The following is an 8,373-nucleotide window of genomic DNA, read 5'->3' as shown; positions in this document are numbered from 1 at the left end:
CTTTCAAGGGCTCTGTTTCAAACCCCTCCCTCCCATCCATCTGCTGAAGGAAATGCACACAGGCATTCCAGAGGAGGAGCCGAGCACCCAGAGAGACTAGACCACATGGTGGAAAGATAGAGGGCCTTCAGTGCTTTGATCCATTCATACCCTCTCCTGCCACTTGGTCACTGCGGAAAGGAGCTGGTATGGTGTTTGGAAGTAGAGCCAAAAGAACAATTGATTTTTTGCCACGGGCCGGACTGAAAAAAAAATTCAGTTTGGATAAAAAAACCCACCCAAAATGGAACAAAACAAAACCCTGAAACTAAATTAAATTTGACGGGTTGGTTTCGTTTCTTTGTGGGTGTTTTTCACCCTTTTGTTTGTTTGTTTGGGAGGATTTCTTAAAAATAAATCTAACTACATTTCAAAATGAAATATTTGCTTTGAAATGAAAAGTTGAAACATTTTGTTTCCAAATGGTCAGGCTTTTTTGGGAGGAAAAAAATCCATTTTTTCCAACCAGAACTATGAGCCAAATTCAGCCCAGATTCACAAATAATTCCAGTGTCCTGAAAAATGCTTTTATTGCTGAGTTTACTATTGATCCCAAAAAATTCACCCAGCTCTAATTGTGAGTCAAAAAGGCCTGTGTTGTATTTCTGGATCTCCCACCTAATGGCCGTGTGGCCTGAGCTAGATCACAGTCCCATCCCTGTACCTCAGTTTCCCTAGCTTTAAAATGGCAGTAATAATAATACAACATTCCAAGTGTGTTATGAGGATAACTGTAAAGTGCAATATGAACAGTCGGTATGATTGCTCAGTCAGTCTGATTGCTCCTTCTTGGTGGGTCACACACTTTGTGCCTGCCTCTAAATCCTCTGAAGACACCAGGTGGAGGAAGCAACAGCTGACAGCTATGCGGTATAGAAGAATAAGTCATTACAATACAATACTGGAGATCAATTTTATTGTTTTCCAAGACAACCTGCAGCCAAAGTTCCCTTCAGGATGACTGAAGCAGCACAAGATGGTTTTATTTTTATATTCAAAGACAGAAGGAACTACAATGACTATCTAGTCTGGCCTCCTGTATAAAACAGGCCATAGGACTTCCGTGGATTTATTCCTGGCTTTGCTGCTGCTGCATGGATCAGGCACCTCAAACCAAAACATCTTGCAGTCAGTGGAATCTGCACCTGTTTAAGTCAGAGTGAATTCAGCCCATGCCCTCTAGGAAGGATGCTCTGGATTGCCCATCCCTCCCTCTCCATCTTCACTCACTGAGATCCAGCTACAAAGCAGCATCAGAGGTGACAAATGGCAGGTCCCTCCGAAGGCTGCTGCTGACGTCAGAAGCTGGGACGCAGACACAATGAGCAGATGAAGCTATCACAGCGAAGTGATAGCTGTAGGAACACGGAGTTGGAATAACTCACTTCAGCAATTCAAGGGCAACGGGGGTGGTCAGGAAAACAACCCCAGAGACTCTAGCAGGAATTACAGAGGGGGGACAGATGTGGGGATAGCATTTCAGCCCTGCTGTTGTTCAACAGTTGTGGTGTATTGCTGGAGGAGAAAGAATGAGAAATTCACTGACTTATTGACAGGGAGGAAGAAAGGACAAGGACATCACGACAAGCAGCACATGGGCTGGAGAAGGAAAGATCATTAACAATGACAGAGGACAGAAATCCCCAGAGGGGGATTGTCTGCACATGGGGGGTAGGGAATTGAGGAGGAAGAGGAGTGGCAGGGACCTTGTCTACATTAGAGACATGCTGGGCCGACCACTATTATGGATTATGTGTATTACCCTAGAGTCTAGGAGCCCCAGTCATGGAGCAGGTCCCCATTGTGCTAGGCGCTGTGCAAACACAGAGCAAAAAGACAGTCCCTGCCACAAAGAGCTGGCAATCTAAGTAAGACAAGAGACACCAGCCGGAGACAGACAGACAGGGGAGTACAAAGAAACAGAGGCAATACTGGTGATTCTCTCCTACTCCTATACCGCATAGCAGGAGATAGCATGGCCCAGAGGCTAGCACAGGGACCTGTGGCTTGGAAGAACTAGGTTCTACGCCTGGCTCTGCCAGTGATCAGCTGGGTGACCTTAGACAAGTTGCTGGGCTGTTCTCTGCCTCAGTTTCCCCATCTGTAATATTGGGATAAAGATACCAGCCTCCTTTGTAAAGTGTGTTGAGGCCTAAGGGCTAGGGATTATTACTGTTGTTACCTGGCTTTCACACATACAAACCCTCCCAACAGTGAACTGATCCATTTAGATCAGACTTGCTTTGATCTACGAGGGTCCCTCTCCCAGGCCCATTTTCACAGAGTGTCATTGGTGTAATAGCCGTAGTGATGCAAACAGTCCTGCCACCTCCCAGCAAGAAGAGAAGCCAGCATCAGGTGTGAAAGGAGCTGTTTCCATGGCAGTTAGGTTCTCTCCAGAGGCATCTTCTGTGGCTGGAGCTGCTGTCTCCATGGTAATGGGCTGTGACGTCTCGGCTCACATTTCTGCGCATGGATTTTCTCCGCTTCTGGGGGTGGTGTCCGAGGGACTGACTCACAGAGCAGAGTCTGGACCAGCCTACTGAGGTTTCTCCATGTCCCACTATCCCACAGAGGCCCATTAGTGCTCTGTCCTCAGACCATCCACAGCCCAGCTCTGATGAGTGTGTTTCAGCATTCAGTCAGGCTCAGGTGGGTCTGTAAACGGGCAGCTGGCATGATGGAATCTGCCCAGATATCTCTGGGCTGAGCTGAGGAGCATTATACAGACTTGGGCTTGCTGTGCACCTTAAGTTGTCATTCACACCTGTGCTGCCATACACGCATCTTATCTCCCCTTTGCACCAGTGTAGATCACAGAGCCATAGAAATGGGGGGTGTGAAGGGGTAGCCTAGTCCATCCCGCAACAGTGAGGCAGGATTAAGTATCCCTAGACCATTTCTGAACAGGTGAGTGTCACCTGTCCTGAGAAACCTCCAATGGTGGGGATTCCACAACCACCCTCTGTAATCTGTTCCAGGGCTTAACTATCCATAGAGTCAGAAAGTTTTACCTAAATCTCCCTTGCTGCACACTAACCTGATTCCTTCTCTAGGGAAGTGAGTCCACAGAAAAACAGAAGGCAGTGGCATGTCAGGCCTGTGATATACAGGTGGAGGGGTCTTCTATGAAGAGCATTATAGAGAGGTGTAAAGGAGCACTGGCAGTTCTGATTGGCCTTTACACAGCATCTTCTGTCAGAGGACCTTGGAGCCCTTTTGGAGTCAGTCTCATCCCTTTGGGAGGGAGGCAAGAATCAATACTGTTATTTTTAACAGATGGGGAAACTGAGGCACAGAGTGAGACAGTGACTTCCCATGGTCACCCGTAGCAGATCTAGGCATTGAACCCAGAGCTCCTGACTATAAAGTCTGTGCCTGAACTACAAGACCATCCTTCCATTGTGACAGCAAGGTGTAAAGAAAGTGTTAAGGGGGGCAGGTATGATGCTTTCCAGGGGTTGTGCTGGGTTGTTCATCCCATACCAGTCCTGAAGGGGTTAAGGTAACTAGCTGGGCTAATTAACCACACAACCTGCACCTGGAGGGGAGCCAGGGCTCGATAATGCTTAATTAAGGATGATGCTTACTTGGGTAGGAACAGATGGGGGCTTCTATAAAGCTAAGAACAGAAGGGGGCTGCAGGAAGAAATAGGAGCAATAATCTGCAGTTATTTCTTAACAGGAGGGAGGTTTGTCAGTGATAATAGGGTCTGGCAAGGAGCCAAAGGGGAAAGTATCCCTGGGGGAGCGGAGGAAGCTCGGATGGGTGGTAAACTCTGAGGTGCCAGAGAACAGAAGGAGAAAGTAGGACAGAGCATGGGGAAGTAGTAACCAGGCCTGGGAGTGAGGCGGCCATGGTTGTGAAGTATAGGATCCCTTGGCTAGAACCCAGATTGGAGGGCAGGTCAAGGTTCCCCACTGGAGAAGGGGCACAGCCTTTTGGATGTAGAACAACAAAGGGGCAGCTTGTCCAGAGAGACATTGACAAACCCTGGAAGAGAAGAACCAAAGTGAGCTGGCTGGAGAGCTGAGACACGAAGGAGACTTACCCTGGGTCCTGGAGGCTGAGCGACTGCGGGACAAGTGGTGTCCGACGGGGGGGGCGAGCTAATTCTCAGATGAGCCATGAGGAGGTGAGCCAGTGGTGAGTCGTGAACCCTGTTACAGGAGTGCCCAGGACTGTGAGGCTCCTTGCTCCCATCTGCCCTCAGCATGAGGAGCCCTGGTGTGTGTCTGCCGTGGGTCAGCTCCCTGACTACGAACAACACACACACACTGCTATCTCAGCCTACACCAGCTCCACTGTCCTGCAGACTAGCAATAGGTGCACTCCAACTCCCGAGCGTCTGCCTGGAGCACCCAGCCCGTTTCCTTGGATGCTTGCAGTATTCACAAAGCTGCTGCTTGCAAAGGAACAGTTACACCATGGCTCACAGTTCCGCTTAACTCGCAGCACTCAGATATGTTTATAGCGAAAACAGGTGTACGATTATTTAAGAAAGGAGAGAGCTTCCAGAAGTGGCTAGGGCAAGTATTGCAAACAAACAAAACCATGACACGTGTTCTAGAGCCTAGATTTCACTAACAAGATCTCTTCCTGTCTAATCAAGTTTCGCTCCCCCAGTGTCTCAGTGGCGTTTTCCAGCCAGGCTGGCGGTCACCCTGCTTTCACAAGACTGCACACGTGGCTTGTTTATCTCGTTGATGAAGGATCCTGCGTGTATCTCAATCCACCCAGTTATATCTGTCATTCCCTCCCCGCCCACAGTCCATCGTCTTACTTGTAAGAAGGATACCTGTTACTGCTTTCTTTTTCCTGCAGCTCTCGTCTCTTGTGGTTTCATAATCTCTTGATCAGCATCAGGCTTAGCAATGCAAATAGGCCTTCGTTGTGAATGCATACGATGCACAATACCAGCTGCACAACCAGACAGCGAGAAGTGTCTGCTACACCCTGCCTGAACAGTACCTGTCTGAGGCCTGTCACCTGCCTTTAGTTTCAAGAATCTAAGAACATACTTTCCAGTGTCGAAAAATAACTTTCTGTACATACTTTTTTGCAATGACTATGCTGACCAATGAGCTAATGGCTTTCAGTAGAGGCCTTACATGTCCCCCTTTGCTGAATTATTTTGCATATACCAGAGGATCCCTGTAAACCCCTCTGTGCCCTCTGCCAGTCAGCAGCAAGAGGTACCTGAGTCAAAGCAGACAGGAGGTGGGGGAAGAGAAGGAAATATTCAGATTCCAAGGCCGGCAGGGACCCTTGATCACCTAGTCTGACCTCTTATATAAGAGATACGAGAGAATGTCCCCAAAATAACTTCTGCTTGAAGGGGACTATAAGGGAATTATTCCAAAGTAATGCACAGTGGAAAAAATAATCTCATTATTATGTACAAAATATTGGGGTCTAAGGTAGCTGTTACCACTCAAGAAAGAGATCTTGGAGTCACTGTGGATAGTTCTCTGAAAATGTCCATTCAAAGGTGCAGTGGCAGTCAAAAAAGCTAACAGAAGGTTAGGAACCATTAGGAAAAGGATAGATAAGACAATAAATATAACACTATAAAGCCATGGCACGCCCTCACTTTGAATACTATGTGCAGATCTGGTTGCCCCATCACAAAAAAAAAAAAAAAAAAAAAAAAAAAAAAGATATTTGAATTGGAAATGGTACAGAGAAGGGCAACAATAATGATTAGGGGTAAGGAGAAGCTTCCATGTGAGGAGAGATTAATACGACTGGGACTGCTCATTTTAGAAAAGAGACGACAAAGGGGGGAATATGACAAAGGTCTATACAATCATGACTGGTGTGGAGAAAGTACTAGGGAGTGTTATTTAGCCCCTCACAAAACAAGAACCAGGGGTCACCCAATGAAATGAATAGGCAGCAGGTTTAAAACAAATATAAAGAAGCATTTTTTCACACACTGCACAGACAACCAGTGGAACATGCTGCCAGGGGATGTTGTGAAGGCCAGAAGTATAACTAGGTTCAAAAAATAAGTAGACAGGTTCCTGGAGGACAGGTCCATCAATGGACATAAAAAATGGTAACATCCATAAACCAGTCAGAGAGCACTTCAGTCTCCCAGGACACACTGTAGCTGACTTGAAAGTTGCCAAAAAATCTTCAAAAACAGACTTCAGTGAGAAACTGCAGAGCTGGAACTCATCTGCAAACTTGACACAATGAAACTGGGTCTAAATAGGGACTTGGAATGGTTATTTCATTACAAGAAGTAATTGTCACTGTTCACACATTCTCACCTCCTAATCAATGGTTGTGAATAGGCCTCAACTACTCTAACTGAATGGACTTTGCTTACACCTACCTTCCCCATTGTTGTTCCTTACCCTTGGATGTATATATATATACCTCCTATCTGATTTCTGTTTCTTACATATGAGGAAGTGGGTTACAGCCCACGAAAGCTTATGCCTGCAGAAATTAAATTTGTTAGTCTTTAAAAAGCTACAGGAGACTTGTTGTTTTTGCTGTATACAGACTAATACGGCTACTCCTCTGGTTCTTTGCTCTGCAGCTTTTTGTTTCCCATCACCTGTTCCTCTGCTGCCCTTTCCCCGTCTTCTGTATTTATAGCTCACACCCTCCCTCTCTCTCTAGCTCCTCTTGTTCTGTAGCTTTTCCCACTTTTGTCTGCACCCTACCCTTTCTCTGTACAGAAGGGAGCCCAAGGAAAATGGGTGAGGGGAGCCAGATGGAGGGGAAAGGACACACCCGCACACACACACCATGTAGTGAGCACTCTCCCCTCTGTGGCTGCCAGGTAGGAAATCAGTTGTGTGTAGCTGATAAGGGGTGTGAGGAAGTGTTCAGTGAACTTATCGTGGCATGCTTCCCTTTAATGACATCCTAGCTTATGATGCATGTTTGGAGCAGTGCTATCTGTCCCTCTGAGTTTCTTAGGAAGGCTGGGAGAGTTGGGAAGGGTCAGCCAGAGTCCCATGGGGTGTCATTTGCTGATCCTGGCACCCACAACTTCAGCAGGCCATGACCAGAACCACACGGCTACAGGCCTCTCCCCCAACAGAGGGCACCAGAAATCTGGGAACTGCAGGTCAGAGTCGGGATTGCAAATCCTGAATGTTTAAAGACCACAAATCTGGCTTCAAAAATCATGCGTGGCTTAAAAATAATTAGATGTAAAGTCCTGGGGTTCAGCTTTCTGACCTTCTGATTTAGGGTCACGCTCAGGCCATGTCTCCAAGCTTTTTTTCTGCTGTCACAATGGCTAGACACTTACTTATTTTTAACACGGAAGCTGATATGCTTCCTGAAATCCTACAGCTCCGGACTCTGGGGATTTGAGAAAATGTGTTGCCAGACTCACGATGAAATCACGAGAGCTGGCACCGCTGCTGATATATCTGTCTCCTTTGTCCCCTCAGTATCCCTCCTTTCTCCTGTCTGCTGCAGAGAGCCCAGCTGCGCTGAACTAAAAGGTAGAAAACGATTGCAACAAGATGGAAAGTGAAAGCCGCAGCCTCTCCAGCACAAAGCCAAGCACCATCAGCTGGGATGCGCATCCTCAGTTCCCTGCTCCTTAGCTTCTCAATGGCTGTCTTTCCTTCCTTCTCTCTCTTGCTCTCTCATGTGTTTTCCCCCTTCTCTGGTGCCTGCTCCTGCAGCTAGGATGACCAAATGTCCCAATTTTATAGGGACAATCCCAATATTTGGGGCTTTGTCTTATATAGGTGCCTATTGCCCCTCACCCCCTGTCCTGATTTTTCACACTTGCTACCTGGTCACCCTATCTGCAGCTGATCTCTGAAGCCCATGGGAGCTGAAGATAGCTGTGGGATGGGACTCTCAGTGGAGAGACCCCATCTGGTTGCTGTATAGGAGAAGTGTCTGCTTTCACTGCATCAAGGGAGCAAGAAATGTAGCAGGAACCAACTGCATCTGAGTAGTGAACAGGACTGGCTGGCCTTTGAAAGAGCAGATTGCTCAGTTATACCTCCCAATTGGCCAAGTTATAATCCCAGCTACCACCCTGAACAATTTGTTGGTGTGTGTCATGAATGGGGGTGGTCTGGCCTAGTGGTCAGAGCTGGGGTCAAGCTCCAGGAGTCAGGGCCAAGGGTCAGGCACCAGGAGACAGAAACCGAGCAAGGCAAGAGCAAGGCAAGAACAGGGCTGGAGCCAGGCTAGGAACAAGGCTGGCATAGGAGCGACCGCAGCTGTGGGCATCGCATTGAGCAGCCACTGACGAAGTGCTATTGCTGGGCTCAAAACCAATCCTGGCAAGGCTGCTCAGCCAGTCCGGTGATCTGGCTGATTAGAGCTTTCAGCTGTGGTTA

At 47.5% G+C, this 8,373-nt stretch overlaps 2 long non-coding RNA genes across 2 annotated transcripts; both read left to right on the top strand.

The window, feature by feature from the left end:
- The first annotated feature begins 3,360 nt into the window (after nt 1–3,360).
- Nucleotides 3,361–5,446, top strand: LOC137159124 (uncharacterized). The gene is made up of 2 exons (XR_010921536.1): nt 3,361–4,175; nt 4,865–5,446. It is a non-coding gene; the product is annotated as an uncharacterized lncRNA (long non-coding RNA).
- A 1,286-nt stretch (nt 5,447–6,732) lies between these two features.
- Nucleotides 6,733–7,697, top strand: LOC137159125 (uncharacterized). Its single transcript, XR_010921537.1, has 2 exons — nt 6,733–6,839; nt 7,462–7,697. It is a non-coding gene; the product is annotated as an uncharacterized lncRNA (long non-coding RNA).
- The last annotated feature ends 676 nt before the right edge of the window (nt 7,698–8,373 follow it).

This window comes from Emydura macquarii, unplaced genomic scaffold (genome assembly GCF_026122565.2).
Source record: "Emydura macquarii macquarii isolate MOO-44397 ecotype Brisbane River unplaced genomic scaffold, CSIRO-AGI_Emac_v2 contig_1790, whole genome shotgun sequence".
NCBI classification, from domain to species: Eukaryota; Metazoa; Chordata; order Testudines; family Chelidae; genus Emydura; species Emydura macquarii.
Note: the sequence above shows the minus strand (reverse complement) of the source record. Positions and strands in the feature narration are given on the sequence as shown.